The sequence below is a fragment of the Haliaeetus leucocephalus genome, unplaced genomic scaffold, assembly GCF_000737465.1.
Source record: "Haliaeetus leucocephalus isolate CR32 unplaced genomic scaffold, Haliaeetus_leucocephalus-4.0 Scaffold484, whole genome shotgun sequence".
NCBI lineage: Eukaryota > Metazoa > Chordata > Aves > Accipitriformes > Accipitridae > Haliaeetus > Haliaeetus leucocephalus.
Genome location: NW_010972920.1, coordinates 5,965,759 through 5,984,324, shown reverse-complemented (window position 1 = coordinate 5,984,324; position 18,566 = coordinate 5,965,759). Strand labels below are relative to the sequence as shown.

Below are 18,566 nucleotides of genomic sequence, written 5' to 3'. Positions count from 1 at the left end.
TTTTAAAGTACATATTTGGCAAACAGTATGTTATATTAACCAGAATGCTTGCAGGAGTCTATTTTAGAATGACACATACACATAAAAGGGCTGTCCTTGGGTTCTTTGCTCTCAGTCTTCTACCTGGTGGTGCAAGTCCTTTGGCCTTATACGATATTCAGTTGGTGGGTTGATACATTACCGTTACTATTTCTCGTAGCATTTTCTTGAAAATTTTTAAAGAAGTAGTGTGGTTCTACCACACTCACAGCAGCAGAGTCAGTCCCCACTGACTCTACGAAAGTTACTTCTGATTCACACCAGATTTGAGGGTGCAACTGTCCCACAGACTCATGGAATTGTCCCCAGTTATACTATTAGGCCACTGGGCTGGTACCTAAGATGCATTTCTGGAGGCAATTTTGAAAAGTTTCTTGGAGTCAGGATGATATGTGGAATAAAGAGTGAGACTGCATGTTTTTCAGTGGCACAGCCATATATCTTTGTTGTTTCAATTTATACATACGCATATGTCATATTATGGCTTTTTGAGCAGTGAAGAAACAGAAGCCTGGTGCATACAGAAGCCAGTTTCTACCTTGCAGAGTTAACATTTACAAATATGGAGTGGTATGCAGCTCTGTTTATCTCCCCTTAGGCAAGAGCATAAACATCCTTGTGCTTTGGGAAGAAATGACAGTTTAGACAGTGTTTAGAATGTTTTGCTTCATATATGAGCTAGGATTTAGGTTGAGGGTTTGTTATTGTTTTTTTAAATAGGAGCGTATGCTATTAAAATTTTACAAGACATCTTAGGCCTGAATGTAAATATTTAATGTAGACGCTAGCAAGAATTCAGAATGACCCTTTTTCAAAAAACATGTGAACAGCAATTATAGCAACATGTGAACTCTGAAATAGCATAATGTGATACCTAGATTGTGAGAAGACTTGTTTCTATTTCTTTATTAAGTGTCTGAGAATTTGGGGTCAGTTCTTTCATAGATTACCATTACAGCTGTCTCAGGAGAGAAACTGTTACCCATTCTGTAACTTCACTGATTTATGTCAAAAAGCAAAATTACCATGTTAATATGTCTACGTGAATTGGTAGACAGCTCAACCACTTTCATAATTTTTTAAACAGACTCCTTGGTAGCATTCAAAGAAAATAGACAAGGGCATTGAATTTTCCTTTTAAACTCCTTGAAAGGGCCTCTCAGTTCATTTTGCTGCCTTGTGAATTGTTGAAAGATCACAATTGTGAGATATTTGAACCTTCATACAAAAACTCAACCTCTTCTTTGGCTGGTCATGCAGGAAAGAAATTACTGGAAGTCGCTATGTTTCACTCTCTGGTAGCATTTCAGTTGATATGCACATTAGAGCAAATTTCCTGTTGGTATTGTATTTCCAGGTTTATCTACATAAATCAAACCTTTAACATGATTTTGCCATTGCAGGATCACACTGCACATGCTGTACATATTAATGGTTCTCCTGACTGTATGTCAGCCTTTTCCCCAGCCTCTCCCAGAGGCACCTGTGCCTCCCAAATTTGAACAATATTTATATAAAATCACTGCAATTTTATTCTTTTTGTGTGTGTGTTTCTGTTGGGGAAATAAAAGGGAGGAGAGAGCACTGACAAAAAATGAGCAAGGGCAGGTTGTATAGTAAATTCTAGCAGGTTGCTGCTAGGGTAGAAAATCCTAAGAAGATTTGTGGAAAGCAGGATCTTCCTAGTAAAGTATGTGTTTAGTGGACAGTTTTCCCTCAAAGGAAGTTTTGGCAGAAAGCCTTTGATGAGCCCACTGGGAAACAAAAGCTGCCTTTGTTAGCAGAAATACAACTTGGTCACACAGGGGACAGTACGAAACCTTCATCCAGTTCTTGGGAACTTAAGGCAAGGCATATTTGGTTGTAAAGCAGAAGAGATTCTTCCAAAACTAGTGATTGCTGTAGCCTTATAGTGCAGCCAAGGTTTCCTCAGTTACTTGTTTCTCCTATCTGCTTTGGGCTGGAGTTTTCTTTGGGAAGGAAAAGTGTTTTTTCCCATAAAATTTGGGAATGGGATCTCACTACTAGAAGAATATGCTTGTAAAGATTTTCTTAGTTTTTCAGTGCTTGCAATACTGGTATAACACAGCGAAGCTGAGTCTGTACCATTAGTGCTGAACCTGTCAAGATACCAGCTGCTCCTGGGGCATTTTGAAGGGCTTTAGCCCACTTTCCCCTGGTGCTGCCTGTATTGCTTTTCTGCTCCCCCTCAGTCAGGATTTTTCCTTTTTATTATTCAAGTTATATATCATGCGCTCGTTAGAATGCTTTGGTTTTCTTCCAATTACAAAATGAAATGGCAATGGAAATATTTACTTTGAATTCCAAAAGTTTTAAGGAAATCATCGCACAAGGTGTATTGGCATTGCAGCGGTACTGACCTTAGTCAATGCTGTGCATGCTCTGCCCATAGGGAGTTTTAGATTTCTGAATTTTAACAGTATTAAAGTGTTGTATATAAATAGCTGTACACAAAGACTTCAGGTTATTCTGAGCCATTTGTTATAATATTCTCTAATTTCAGGTGTTTAGATTGCTGTGGCTGGAGGGTGTGAAACACAGTGCTTGATTATTTGGACAATTTACCTGAAGTACATAATTTCTTTTCGTTCCCAGATTACTCCTGTATCCAGAATCTCCCACTATCAGAAGCACCCCTTGCTGCTTAAAACATCAAGTGCTGAGCAATTCCTCATATCCACAGAGACATTAATCTTAGGGGAAACTTCCTTTGTGAAGAAGTTAGCCTGGATGCTCGCTGTTATCTGAGCACCACGGAGGAGCCAGGACCCTCTGTGAGCAGCGCAGCATGAACCTGCACAAGCAGCAGTAGCCCTCGTCCCTAAGACAGAAGGCCACAGGGGCTGGTGGAAGGCTCCTCAGCCCCTCACCTGGCACCTATTTACAATCAGCTGCTGTAACGAGGGAGTGGGGGCTGTCCAGAGGCTCCTCAGGAGGGTCTATAAAGACTTGGGCTGGAGACTGTGAGGCAGTAAGGTCTGGGTGCTGTGATGTGCTGGTGAGAGATCACATTCCCAAAGGCACAGGTATGTGGGGGGAAAAGTATGGGATAGTAACTTGCTGTGGGTTGGTGGTAGCTGTGGGATGCTCCTGGGGTTGGAGTAGTCATAGGTGCCTGCAGCACATGGCAATTTCAGTCAGTTTCTTAACTGGTGGAAGGTGAATAAACTGAGGGATACGTGGTGGCTGTGCTCATGCTAGTTTGGGGCAAAGGAGGGGTTTTGTAGACAAAGCTAATGCTGAGTCCCAAGCCTTCATGCTGTGTATGCTGTAGTGTTTTTGCTTTAAACTAGCTCTAGTCTCATTCTGTCACCTGGAGACTCCTTGCCAGGTAGCAGGTCTGTTCCTTTGATTTGCCCTCTAACAGGTCTGTTAGATTTGTTCCTTTGATTTAATCTGAAAGCAGTTTAGTTTGTACAACCCAAAACTGTTCCATACTATGAAACAACGTATGGTAAATCAGGATAATAGGGAATCTTGCCTCAGAAAATGTAATCCTGATGATGCTAAAAAGCTAAAGTAGATGCACCTGTTACTTGTTGTGGCTGCACCTGGAGGCACAGACGGCAACTGGGGCTCAGCTTACCAGCTGATGATCTTGGTTGTGTGTCTGGGCCCTATAATAAGCAGATCAGAGAGTTGAGGTATGTTGAACCTGATAACAGGGTCAATGAGTTGTAGTTTAAAGCAAGGCAAATGGACTTGAGGACACTACAGTCCTGGTTCTCCAACTGTGCAACTAAGAAATTATTAGGATATTTCATAGCTTTTTACCAGTAACTTTTAGGAAGGATGACATATATCTTATTCTGGTGTGCTGCTAGGAGTACACACCTGTATCTGGGACGTGTCTAAGTGGTGTGCTTCAGATGTAGCCTGACTGAGCAATCAGACTCAATGATTGCTCAGCCTGACTGAGCAACCAATCTGAGAAAATGAGTCATCTGAGCACAAGTGCAATCCATTTAGCCTAAGTCCTTATCTATTAAAGTAAGACTTTTTTGTGGCTTTAAAAAAATATATATACATATATGTATACTTGCACAGCAATATTCTTAATGCAAAGCAAGCTTTCCAAACCATGAGTTATTCTCAGAACTATTTACTGATCCTTTTTCAGTTTGCCAGCAGCTTTTAGACAACAGAACAGAAAATATTGCTGCTGGATGTAGTGGGAATACACTTCCCTTGCTCATACAGAGAGAGTTGTTTCTCTCACTGAGGGGTCACCTCTGGAAGAGCCTATTTAGTTGAATATTCTATCTAATTCCTGAAACCTCTTCTGAATGGTGGTATGGCCCTCAAGGCTTGAAGCTGGTTTCGGTGAACTTTATTTACATGTGTAAGTCCTCAGTGTTAATCTTGAGGTTTTGGTGGATGGCTTTGTGTATTCTTATGCTGAAACATGGTGCCCAAAATAGCATGGCTTACAAGGCAAATGGGACTTCTGTAGATCAGTTGTTGGTCTTTGTTATTTACTACTACTACAGTTATGTCAGCTGCAAACTTTACCAGCAGTGACTTTGTGTTTTCTTTTAGACTGGTGATTAAACATCAATAAGAAAGGGTGAAGGGTGCTTAACAAGGATATGTCCTTTGACTACTGTTATGCCCCCATTGAATAATGATTTCCAATTTAAGGTTACCTTCTCAGACCCAACAACTAGCCAGCTTTTAAAGCAGTGTTTTTTACTACAGTAGCAAACTGTGCCCTTGGATGTCTTGCCATCAATAACGAAGAACTGTGTTTAAGAAATATCTATTAAATAGTCCTTTTAAAATAATATAATAATTAACCTTAATCTTGGTTTTACAAACCTTATTCTGTATAGTCACTTCAATCTCGCCATTAACTAATAGAGTAGCTTTATTTAAATGTGTCTTGTGTTGAGGTTTTTTAAATTTTTCCCCACAAAAGTGGTGACCTACTTTCTGTTTAGAGAAAAATAATCAGTCTAGACCTTCCCATTATGTAGAAATTGTGTAACTTTTTTTTAACTCTATAAGCAGGTTCTATTTACCTGCCACTTTACATGACTTTCTGCATGTAACATCAAGATTTTAGTATCTCTCTTCAGGAATTTTCTGGCAGGTAACTGAGCAATGATTACTGGGTTTTTTGTGTAAGGAGGTTTCTAAAGGCTTTTTTTTTCCTCTTTCCCCAGCTTATGGCATGTTATCCTTATGCTAGTTTGAGGGAGGAAGATGCAACTAGATGGTAAGCACAGTTAAAAATTCTCACTTGGTGTCAATTCATTGTTTCACAGTTATAAGCACAAGTATCAGTTTTGTCTATTTGTGTTGAGAACTGTTTCTGGATACAGAAGTATGTTGTGAATGAAATGACTGCTATAAGGGGGGGATTAGTTTTCCAGAAATACTGATTCTTTTACTGTTGGAAAAAATACAGGTCTGAGCATAGAACAGGATGCCTGGTTTCTTAGATACAACTATTCTACTGTATTGTCAGAGAAATAAAAAAGGGAAAGAAGCAAAGATAATAGGTATCAGTATGTAGGAAAGGGGGAGTGGGGCTACGAGTGTGGAGACACTACGTCGTCTGTCTTTGTTCATACCAGTATTAAAGCAACAAGTGTTTGATGCACTCTTCATAAGTAATATTTTCCCTAAAAGAAATAACTTACAATTCTAACATTTGATACCCTGAATACAGATCTGATGTTTCTGAATCTAAAACTTTTTTATATAGTCAGGTATCTCAAGTTTAACAGAAGGTAAAATTAAGGTAAAAATCCAAGTTAAATGGACTGTGTACCAGAAATAACAAGGAATTCAACTGACTTGAGTATGACCTAGTCTTGGCTGTAAAAGAGGTGGTGATTCAAAGTGATCCAAAAGACAGGGGCAGTGATGAAGTGATCCAAAATCTAAGCAATTAAAATTGTATTCTGCTTGCTGACAAAGTGGCAAATAGTAAGTACTACATGTGGAAGTACACAAAGTGTATGTGGAACTTGGCTTTGCCACTTAATTAAGTACAGCATAGTATTGCCGCAGTTAAAGGCCTGCTTGCTAGTTGCTGCAATAAATTTAGCTAGCTAACATGTTTCTCTTAACTATGTTTAAGGCCAGCATAAATAACAATATAATCAATACTTAGTTTAATTTTATCAGGCATTAGCTCATACTTTTCAGAAGTTACTTTTCTCAAGTTACTTGATTAGCTAGGTGTTAGTCATGAAGTTCAGGATCAGGGATAAAAGATCAGTGTTTCCTGTAGACAGTATTTAAAAAAAACAAAAAAAGGCACTTCATATCTTTTATTATAAACCCTACAGAAAATGCAGTGGCTAGTAAATGTATTTAAATATATTTAAAAGTTATCTGTCACTCTAATAAAATTAACAATGTACAATGCTTTATTATGAGCAGGAAGTAGAAGCATTGAGTGGCACAATTTTTAATGTATTAGTGGTTTTAGTTGTATGAAATCAGGGAATTAAAATGAAGTTACAAATTAACTGAATTCAGGCACAGTTTCTAAATTAGGGGTCTAGGGCCTTGTTTTACAATGTTTATGCATGCAGGAGTCCTTTAGACAAAAAAGTAATCTTCAGTTAGTAAACTTTTTTTAGATATAAATCTCTGTGCAGTAAGTTAACGCTACTCCATAATGCGTTTGGGTTCTTTAGGGATCTCTGGAGACCTTTAAATAGCTCAGAGACTTCAAGCTAGTAAACACAGATCTTGCTAAGTCAAAATCCTGGGTCTCACTCACAACCGAGTCCAAACAAGCATTTGCCAGTGCTCCTCAGTCCAAAGCACCAGTCCTTCCACTGACAGTGTTCTGAACCTTCCCAGGCAGGTGGTGGTACATGTGTGAGGTAATCCATAGTCACATAATCAATAGAGGTGACACAGTGACAAACTTGCATGCCTTCTTTTTGTTTTTTTAAACTCAGGTTTGCAATGAGAATGCTCAAATGTATTTCCATCTTAACGCTTTCTTTGCCATCACAAGTTATAGTATGGGCTGTATAAATGCAAGTCTTAAGAAAAAAGGTGACCTCTCTCTACTTTGCATGGATTACATATAGATATTGGTACCCATCTGTGAATTCAGATGTGAATTCTCTGTTCTCTGGCTATGTAGCTATCTATTAAAAAATATAGTCAGTGACACAAGCCTTTCTGTGACCTTTCCATTTCATAAGGATCTGGTCTTTGCTGTCCATCTCTACACCTGCCACTATTTAAAATTATGTTTATAGTTTTAAATGTCTATGTTTTTTCAGCCCTATCTGAAATAAAACTGTCAGTTTCCAGCTTTAAATCAGCACCTCTGGAAACAAAGATACAACCTGTCAGTCAGCCTGTAGATCATGTTTCATACAAGGAATTAAGTCCTTTGATGGAATAACTCTAATTAAGATGCTTTGACTTGCATCGTGGTGTGGAAGCTAAGTCATGACTGCAGCTTGTAGGCTGTATGCTTAAAATACTGAGGGAATCTGAAAGAAAAAGGCAACTCCCCCTGCTCCAACCTACTAAAACTGTAATAAAGTTAGGCCGCTTGTCTTACTGGTTAATAAATCTAGGCTTGTTGAAGTTAGCATGTACTTGTGTGTTATTAATGTCTATATGAACATGCCATTCTCCTCTTGAGCTTGCTCTGTGTTTTCAAGCACATGGAATAAGTACCCATACAACAGTTCATTATGCATTAAATCTGTCTATATAACAGATAGCTTTCTGTTACATGGTTAACATGCAACTCCTATTCTAACTCCAGAATAACAATGCTGAAAAATTCTTCACAGCTATTACCTTGCCAGCTCTTCCATGTATTTTGAGCAATGTTTCAAACACTTCAACTAAATTTGTCTAAAATTCATCCCTTTAATACTGTGTTTGTGAAGGTCACTGGTGACATGTGGATATTGGAGATCATGACATGTTTCAGATAGACAGCTGGGAAAATCTAAGGTCCAAGTATTTCATTTTCCTGGCCCACATGTCAGGGTAACAAAACAGGGCAAGATGCAGTTGGTTATCAGACCTTGTGACTGCCCATATATGAGGAAAACCAAATGACCCTTGTATTCTTAGTTTCCTCTTTGAATATGTATATAAAGAGAAAGTAGTTGTCAGTAGATGGAAAGCTAGAGATGAGCAGACAGGAAAGAGTTATCAGATCTTTGGAAAGGGAATTTTAGCCACTCGCTGATTAAACTGAGTAACAGCAGCATAGTTTAGGAGTTCCTTGAGAGGTTTTCAAAACCATATGATTAGGAAATGTTCTTGCCTAGAACTCCAGTCTGGGCTTTGTGTCCACATAAATTCATTGGAAATACCAGGTTCTAGTCTAAATCGAAGGCATGGCATTTTTGGCAGGCCAGAGCTCAAGCTTAGGGATTAAATTTTAAGCAAGCTGGGTTATATACTATTGAGATTACAGTGTCATAGACTGGAGTTTGAGTGGGATGACTTACCTGTGTAGGAGTATTGTGTATACACACCCTCAAAATCCATGATGGCTGTATACATTTTACTCCTATAAAGGGCCTCTTTAGAGCTGGTATACCAAATTCTAGTCTGTTTTCCTTAGCCATGCCTATATTTGAGTATGAGACTGCTGCATGATGTGGCTCAAGCTATTTGCATCTGTGCTGCCCAGAGGTGAGTTTGCACCAAGCTGATACCAGTTCCCATCCTCTCTATACTGAATTTCTCCACCAGACAAGCTAGTTTCCTGTGGACTTAGTTACAGTAAAAGCCACAGTGTAAAGCCTTCAGACAGGGCAAATTCATCAAGAGTGTGAGATTCAACCCCTCCCTAGCTCCTCTGAACGCATGGGCATGCAATAAGGACCCTTCCCCTTAGAGCATGTTAGATGCTAAAGCTGGAGTACTGTGACTGTAGTATAAAAAAAGTGTAGTAAAATACATTTTTCTATATCTTACCTTTTAAAGTCACTGTGTCCTACTCTTTGGGGAGTGTATGTAGAATTTGCACAGTTAGACCATGCAAATATCTGTTAATTAATTCAGTTGAACAAAGATACTTCTAAGCTATCTCCTGAATGCTTTTCCTGAGAGGAAGCTTTGAATAACGAAGTGTCTTTGGAAGATAAGCACAGAAATATTTCCTGTCACCAAATTCTTCCCAGTAGCAGGTTAATGATATTGGGAATTTGGCAGTTCAGCACACTCTTTGCTGCTTCTGGCCTTAAGGGAAGGCTCTTAGACACATCTACTGTTGTAGAGATGGCTTTCATGTCTGTCTGTAAAGCTAATTATATTACTAAATGGATTTTAAAATGAGAAAATACAACATAAGAAAGATGAAAGGAGAAATGATATGTTCAGTTATATTTTTGTTACGTAATGTTCTTTCATGTCTGATACAATACTCAAACTATTGGATTAAATGTAAAAAGTCATTCCAGAAGGTGAAGTAGGATGTTACTCTTTGAGTTCATGGGGCTGCTGCCGTTGATTATCACCAAGGTCATAATTGGAAAAGTTGAACAGTGGTACAGTATTATGGTAGTTTATGGCAAAATATATGATATAGGATGCTAAGATACATAAAGTGAAGGTACTTTTTAACTTTAAAACTCATTGATCCAGTTGCCCAAAAGGTTCTGGCTTTACTTACCAACTCACGGCTAAAGCAGAACTTTAATCGTGGTTTAGTCATGTAAAAGTTCATGGGACATTCTTGCAGAGGGGTGATGGTACCATCTAGTTATTGGTTTACTTTTTGTTTAACTCTGTCTCCAGTCAGTCCTGCTGCACTGTACATGTGAAATCGTGCTTCTTGAGCGCACTGGTTCAGTTTAACTGTTGTCTCCTCCTTCCCATAATGTGATAAGAATTACATAATGGTTCAGTTCTCTTCATATTGTATTCAACAAATGCAGTTTGGTACAACTTCTTATACATACTATTGTGGGAGGGTTAAAGAACATGTTTGACCATTTGTATATTGACGGAGCACTTGTGCCATTTGGAACCAGAGAGCAGAGTGATCTCAGTGAAAAGAAAAGCCTGCTCAAATTCCCAAAAGCTTTGCCTAATGTACTAGTGTATCATCTTGCTAGCGGTTGCCTTTCTCTGGCAGAAATCCAAAGTTAGCAGCTGAAGAAGGGATGAGATAATGACCTCCGAAATATTGATCTGGTATGCTGGCGACACAGCAGATTTCTCAATAGTGAGCTTGGGTACAGCACTTAAAGTCTGTTATTCATTTTGTACAACACATCTAGTGTATAGCCTGGCTATGGATTATCCTTTTTTGGGGTGTACTACTGCACACTTTAAGTTGATGTGTCAAAACTAAAATGTGCTAATTTTCTTGTTTACTAGTGCTGTTGATGAATTGGTGAACACTTGATAAGGAGCGGAATGATGCCATTGCGTTTCAATAGCGTGGCTGTGCATTGTCTGCTCTATTGCCATTCCCCTTTTCTTCTTGCCCTGCTTGAATAGTGACTGGTTATGTGCTTCCTGGCTTATTTTTATCCTAACCAACTTCGATCTTTCCATGATCATTGTAGCCACGTTTTCATTTCTTCTTTCCCACCACCCCCTGTGCAGAGAGATAATTGAATTGTCAATGCTTTTTGGGGATTGAGAAAATAATGCATCTTTACTGTGTGCTTTAGTATATAGGTAGCATCAAAAGTCTTCTAACTACAGTATAGCTTATAGCCTCGAGAAAAGAATTTCTGTGATGACAAGGTTAAAGGAGAATAAATAAATAGTAAAGATGTCTATATTATCTGCTACTGAACAGTTTGAGGCAATATTGGAAGTACTATAATAGACGGTCCTTGTGGTAATCATATCCACTGCCTAATCTTGGGCTGAACTCTTGTCACTGATACAGTAGTGGAACTGCTATGTACTTGCACTATTAGTATGGTCCTAAGACCATGCACTAGGTGTTTTCAGTAGAAAAAGTGGCACATTTCTTATACCAAAATTGAAATCAAAGGACAGGTAAGTGAAAGGTAAAAAGCAAAAACTGCTGTCTGAAAATACTTGTCTCCTGGTGGTGCTAAGATAATAGTAGGGTATATGCACACTGTTACAAAGAGAGCAGCATTTCTAGTTTAGACTTGTGGCTGCTGGTAGAGAGCAGCAAAGGTATGTGAGAAGTGACTAAAAACATAAGCGCTTTCAGACCTGCAATTCAGTTTCTTAAAAGAAAAAAAAGATTGGATTCTTTTTCTGTTCCTCCACATAAATGAGAGGAAAGGGGGGGGAAAGTGGCCGTATGGTTCCTCTGTGTTTAACCGAGATACATGATATGAGATATATTTTAGTCCATTCCGTTGAGTTTGTATCACATAATGCAGTGCTGTAAAACAAAGATGCATGGGCTAGCTGCAGAACTAGAAATTGGGATAACTGTATGAGGAAGATACTGAACAAGTATGCCTGAACCATGCCAGCAACTGCCATCCTCTAGGAAAAGGAGTTGCAGGTCCTTGGAGGCAAATGGAGGGAAAGAGAGAGTAGCAGAAACAGAGGGTGGGGTGCTAGAGTCAGGAGACTGTCTTCAGCTCTACATTACATTCATGTGGCTTTAACTGTAAACTAGAACAAACTGAATACATACTGTTAAGTGGTTTAGGAATAAGCTGTTCTAAATTTCTCAGACAAAATCTGTGATGCCATGGCAAGTCCTTTAGAAAAAGAATGTTACATCAATGTGGTTACAAGTTTCCCTGATAGAGTTAATCTTGTTGGGAGAGAACTCAAATATGCAATCTTCTATAATCATTGATTGCATATTCCTGATTTTTTTGCATCACCATACTGACCCTTCCATTAATACAGTCAAAGCTGATATCAGAACATATAATTACTTGTGTTTATCCTTTTAAAACACTGACACAACACTTTATTTTTCTAGGCCTCATGTTCTGACTTAATGAAAATCAACATTAACTGTCCAGAGGCCTGTTAAGATCGCTTTCCAAACTGCCAGATGTAATTTAGAGAGCAAAAGCTCTTACTGCTTTTGCAGCATCATGTGTGAAATGTGCTGATGTGGACACTGTTTTCAGTTACAGGTGGCAGTGTGCAACTGAGGTTCCAGGCTCAGACCAGGATTGGGGAGGAACAGCCTGAACTTGGGCATTTTTGCTGTGATGAGTAAGGATGTCAGCTGGCAAATAAGCACCATTCTTGGAGTGGGTTATGCTGGCAGAGCCCTAGGGCCTAATGTGGGGTTAGTAAGCATGCTTACTATTTGCTGCATTTCAATGGTGGAAACTATGATAATGGGAGGACATGTGTGTGAATCCAGGCTGTGCTATTTTGGCTAATAGTTTGTATTTTTAAGCTGTGAAATCAGTTAGGATAAAATTTGTTCTGGCTTATTTATCTGTGGTGGAGGTTGGGTGTACCATCCCTCAGTCTTGACTGGAGTTGGGGTTATAGGCTCCAGAGCCAAGGCTACAATTGGCTCTAGCACAGTGGTCAATGCTGAGAGGCCAACTTTCTGTCTTTGGTTAAGGCAGAATTTTTGCCAAGTTAAGGACTCATTTGGTTTGCTCTTCTAACTTGAGGACAGTTTGAGGGTTTCAGTGCTACTCATTGCTTCTAACTCAGCCCTATTCTGGGCAAAGGGACAGGAGAGCAGAGCAGTGTTCAGGCTGAGCGAGCTTGTGTTCAGCCATCACTAAATGGGTCCCAAGTTTAATAGGTGGTTCCTTGCTTTGCCTGGACTGCTCTGGGCTTTTGTGAAATTTGGAGTTAACCTGAGGTTTGTCTCAGGAGAACTGAGGCAGGCTTGTGAGTTTCCGCTGCAGCTAGTTTTCCTGTACCTCATATCTGTAAAATAAGCTATGCAATCTAGGATTAACTAACTTCTCAGAAGTTGTTTATGAATGAGATTTGAGGCAGGTTTGCAAGTCCCAGCTATGACCGACTACAGAGTCATGTCATACATGAGACTCTGAGCATGTGGGGCCATTAGGCTGAGCCTGATAACTCACTGTTTTCTGCTAGGACAACTTTTGGCTGCCCTTTGGCACAGACCTGAGCAATAGTAGAGGGTGCATCAACCCAGGAACATCATTGGGAGCTTCGCACCACTTCTGGCATCTTCCTTGCTGTGGGTCAAAAGTAGCAAGGAAGAGAAGAGAGCCTATTTGAATAAGAAAATAGACTCTATTACCAGCTGGAAAGTTACCCAGAGCTGTGATAAGAACTGTGCTGAGATGCAAAAATCTTTCTGACTTGGTGAGAGAACGGTGAGTTTGGAGGGCAAGAGTTTGCTGGAGATCTTTCTACTTTCCTCGGTTTAGTCCAAAGCATGTTTGTGTTATTTGATTGTTTGGCCTGTGACCTGCCTTTCAGACTAAGCAATGTTTGGGGGGTGGACACGAGGGGAGTGGGGGGACAACTGGCTTAATTAGTGACATACAGGCCATAAATCTATCCTACCAGCAGGCAAATGAGCCACTCAGCTACTAGTGTGTACTTTGTCAAACCCGCTCATTCCTAGCTTCGTATCCTGTGTCAATTACTCTGTCCTGTGAGGCTCCTCTGTCTCATTTTCACTCCATTGGTCATCTGCCCAAATTCTTTTGAAGTGGGGGGACAGGGAACAGGCAGAGACGGAAAGGAGGGAGGGAGGGTTCTCATTACAGATCTGAATATGAGATGACACATTTAATCCTTAGAGCAAAACTACTCCAGTGACAGTTAAAATGAAATAGTTATTCAGTCTCCTCAGTCCATTCCCTGAAATGGTATTGTTTATGACAATCCCTTAACATTATGTCATGAGTTTGCAAATATACAAGCATGGCATATGATCATCCTCCCAAAAGGAATAGCAAAGGCAGCAAGAAGAAACAAATGCCGTCTTGCAGGTTTCTGTTTCAGTGAGGGCTGTAGCTATCAACTGTCAATGATGTCAAGGTTATACTGAAATCTGTGCCCGATAATGTATTTCTCGCTACTTGCCTCACTGCCGAGGCAGCGATTCAGTCAATGCCAAAAGGATCATGAAGAGGTAACTAGAAGCTTTACCTCACTTCCAACAGAGAAAGCAGTGGCACTGTGTTTATTATGAGAGCTTTCTGTGGGTACAGTGCTCAGTACAATTGGGCCAGATCTCAGATTATAGGGTAGGGGGGCTTTTGGGACTGCATTAGTACAAACGAATCAGATTGTTCAAAGAAACCAAATAACACAAGTATCTGATAAACGCAGCATCTAGATAATATGCATTAAAGAGTTATTGTATTATGTACAAATAAAGTGGCCAATGCCTGATCTTCAAAGGAAAGCACAAAGCTCCAAGTCATTGGAGAATTATGAACCAAACAGTGGTCCAAACTCAGCTGTGAGCTCAATACAGGGACTGAGTTCCAGCTCCCATTACTTGTGCTTATCTTTAGCTGGACTGTTCAACTAAATAAAACTTAGTTAGACTAAAGAAAATGGTCCTCTGTGAAAGCTGGTAGCTTTGTTTACCAGGATTTCACATTAAACTCCACCATGTTGTTCTCTCTTGAACCATTTCTACTTCTTTCACTTCTCAAAGTAAGTCAGCTAGACTCAAGCTTCTCTACTTCCCTGGAAAGTTCTCTACTGACCAAATTTCAGAATTGCCTATCTCACTGTTTCACCCAAATTTCACTATTCCCTGACATTTCTCTACTCGCCCAAGTCATCATATCTTAGTTTATGGACTAATTTATATTGGCTAATGGCTTTAGCCATGAAATGGTTTCAGACAAATTTCCCAGGACTCGCTGTTTAAACAAACAAATAAACAAAAAAAGCATGCAAACTTGGTTATCAGTCTTCTAATTTACTTAGCATCCCTCACATTTAGGGTGTGGTGTTTTGAAACAACCTTTTAAAACCAAGGGCTATATCAGGCCAACCCATCTTGGTGCTTAGAAAGGAAAGCTCTGCCAAACTGGGTGAATGTTTTGTGAATGCCATAACATAGGTTCACATAGAGGCCTTCCAGTGTTGCCTGGCTGCTGTCCTGGACAGCTCCTTTTTTGTGACTCATCACAGAATTTGGATGTTCAGCAGTGTCATCTCTCCCTGGCGGCTCAAATAAGGCTGGCTGGGAAAGCAGCAGTGATGGCTCAGAGGAAGGATGTACACCAAGGATATCCATGCCTACCAGGGGATGTCAGTGGTCTACTTCTGGTTTGCTCTCCCAGCAGAGGAGATGAGGTTTCTGTGCTTGTGCTGGAGGCCCTAATGAGGTCAGAAATGGTGGCTAGAGACCCTCAAGAGATGTTTCTGAAGCCTCCAGCACACTAGGAGACAAAAGTATTCCCTCTGTGGGCTTTGCTACTTGCCTGATAACAACAAGGAGCAAGTTATTTAGAACTGTGCTTTTAATCAAACAATTAAAGCCCATAATCTGCCATGAAGATTTCCTTACCTGTGTCTCTTTTTTTTGGCTTAGAATATATTCAGAATTTACCTTAGTTTAATTTGATCAAGCTTTAAAATGGTCATAGTTGAATTGATGCAAACTGTCATATAAAATTCTTCCTTCTTTTTCAGTGGCTTAGTCTAAAATGGCTTTAACCTAAAATAATTATAAAATAAATAGGAATAAGCATGTCTATTGCAAAGATTTACTTTGTTGCCCCCTCAATCCTTTCTTGTATAGTCCTTGAACCCATTTGTCAATTCATGTGTGTTTCATAAAATTGACATGGAGATTAATATTCGTGAGCTGCCTTTCAGCTCTTAAATAAAATACTGTTTAAGGCTATGTATCATAATTGCAGTGTGGGGCCAAGCAGAGTAAAAATGAAGTGTCTTGCAAGTAGAGCATGAGACTTACCCTGGACCTGAAGGCTGAAAGATCCTTGTTCAAGGCAGGCTGGAATCATATACCCATCCCCTTATTTGGATTTTAAAATCAGTACTCACTTGTGTTTGTTAATTTGGAAATAACAGCACTTTGAATTTCATGATAAATATGCTGCCAGGGGAATATTACAACGATGGAAGAATAACTTTTTTGGCATGGCAAATGGATAGTTGTCAGAACATTGAGGAAACACCGTTTTACTCAGACTGTAACTGTGGAAGCTGAGAGAGATTTCTAGCTCCCATGTCAATAGTCCACCTGTGGCTGTTGCCCTTGCACAGTCGTGTCTGAGCAAGTCTAACACGGAGGTGCTGAGCTCTATTTAATACTCCTGGACTTAGTGCTCCAAAGAATTAGACCTCCTATTCTTACAGTCTCCAAATCAGGCATGCTGGCAGACTTGGCTTTTTCTGTCCCTAACTTTAGTAAGAGCAAGTTGTCAGCATATTCAGAAGCTGGACCAAGAGGATTTGTGTTCCCCCTGCCCTTTCCTTTCTGTGTATTCCCAAGAGGAATGGCTGCCTGAGAACCGGAAAAACTGGCTACACTGACGTGTGAGATCTCTGTTTGCTTGTTTTCATCTGTCCTTCTGTCCTCAGTGCAAGTGTTGGGCTTAACTCAGGGTATCTTGCCCAGTCAGGCAGTCTGGGAAAGGCTGGCAGTTGTGTATGAGGGCAGGGGGAAGAAAGGGTGTTACTTTTGCAGAGCTGTGAATCCAGAACCTTTGCCAGTGCTGCATTCTTTTTTTTTTTATGGCTTGTTTCTAAGAAGCTATTGCTGCAACAGTACTGGCTGCAAACAAAATCTCATTTGCTCAAAGTTCATGACAGGACAGGTCGTGCATTTTGCACATTTGTGGGACGCTTGTAAAGGAAATACAGAGCACGCTTTCCAAAAGCTTCAGCTTGAAATACAACAGTTTCCATGCTGTCTGGAGCTTCAGTGTCAAAGAGATTTCTATTTTTAGAGAGAGATTCTACTCAAAGAGCTATATAAGGCTGTGCTGGGAAGACCATTACTTTTTTATAATATATGAGAATACTTTTTTACTCAGTGGGGAAGAAAAATTCTGTATAAAGCTGGAAAACACAAAGATACTCTGACTTGGATGTCTTTTGAGGGGGAGAGGCAGCTGAGATGAGAATGAAAGACCCAGTATTTGTTTTTTTAATATTCTAATTTCTCTCAAGTTCTCAAAACAATTGCTTTAGCCATTAAAAATGTCAGAGAATGCTCTTTTTCATGAGTTAGGATGCAAGAAGGAAGAGATAGTTCCAAGCACAGTCTGGTGCCAAAAGACAGCTTATGCTAACAGGTGACAACACCAGGAAAACCCAACAAATTACTGTCATATCCTTCGTGGGAAACTAGGTAAAACTTGTTACAGATTCAGTGTTTCCAACTACATTTTTCTTAGTTATTCTGAGTACAAAGTGCACCTAAACTGATTGGGTCCTGCAGAAAAACTATCAGATAGAGTGGTTAGGTGGGCTAAGAGTTGGAGTCAAAATTAATGGCAGAAGAACAGAGCAGTATCCGAAATGCTGCCTTGCTAGGGAGTCTTCTTCTGAAGCCTATTTTTTCCTCACATAGAATCATCCAGCAAACACATAACTCTGTTACCCTTAGTCCCAATTTTTGTATGAATAGATAGGGGAAAAAAAAAGGTCTGAATAGAACTGGTTAAACCCATGTTCTCCATTAACTTTCTCAATGTCATTTCTACTGCAGTTTTAAGAGGATCCGATTGGCTTCCAGGGAATAATTTGTCTATGAAGCACGGGAGACTTTCTGGTGTGGTCCAACCTTCGGAGGCAGCCCAGGTAACATTGGTTTTAGCAGCTGTTGCCAATGTTAGCACAGCAGTTGGGGCTGATATGGTTTTGCTTGAGTAAGGACTAGATGAGGTAACAGCTAAATTAAGGACATTGGGACCATTCCTGCTGTAGCCTGACACAGCTCCTGTGATGAATTCTAATTTGGAGGCAGGACTGAACTGATGCTGGTCTTAAATTGTCCTGGGTTTCTACTTCTGTTTTTATATTGTCTAGCTAGCTGTGACATAACTTGTATGGCTTCAGGTGAGTAGAATTATGAACAGCTAGACTATCTGAATTAGGGGTGAAAAAACACAGCAACTGGACGTGACGTCGGCGTTCCAGTAACATAAGGAAAGACAGCAGTCTTGTGTCATGCAGAAGATAAGAGAGGCCAGGCTAGTCGGTAGCAAAGCAGCAGCATAGGCAGCAATTGCTGAATAGTTTGAACTGGGGAAATGCCTTCATCTACCCAATGTGCTGAACCAGGAATAGCAGGAGAAATAACACTCTCTACTTTGACGTTTGTTATTCAGAAGAAATAAAATTATTGACACTGAAATGTGCATTTAGAATGCTTTTGAATACACTGACATACTCGCCCTGGCTTATTATTAAAAGTACGAGAAGCAGCTCAAGTATTTTGAGGAACTGCTGCTCTACCCAACTGTTGTGCACACAGGTACCTTTGCAGATTTATTGGTGAAATCGGCTTCATATACTAACTATATTGCTTTTGAATATAGGGCAGGAACAGGACAACTGTGGGCATTCTTTACGTTGTAAGTACAGGGACTGCACCTGAAGGGATTACACTAGAAAGAGACCCGTTAGCTGAAGGGGGGGGGGGG

General features: G+C 40.0%; 1 protein-coding gene across 1 annotated transcript in view; it reads right to left on the bottom strand.

Moving 5' to 3' along the window:
* The window catches only part of SYNPO2 (synaptopodin 2), a 95,721-nt gene that overhangs the window by 30,471 nt on the left and 46,684 nt on the right, over positions 1-18,566 (bottom strand). The window lies entirely within an intron of this gene.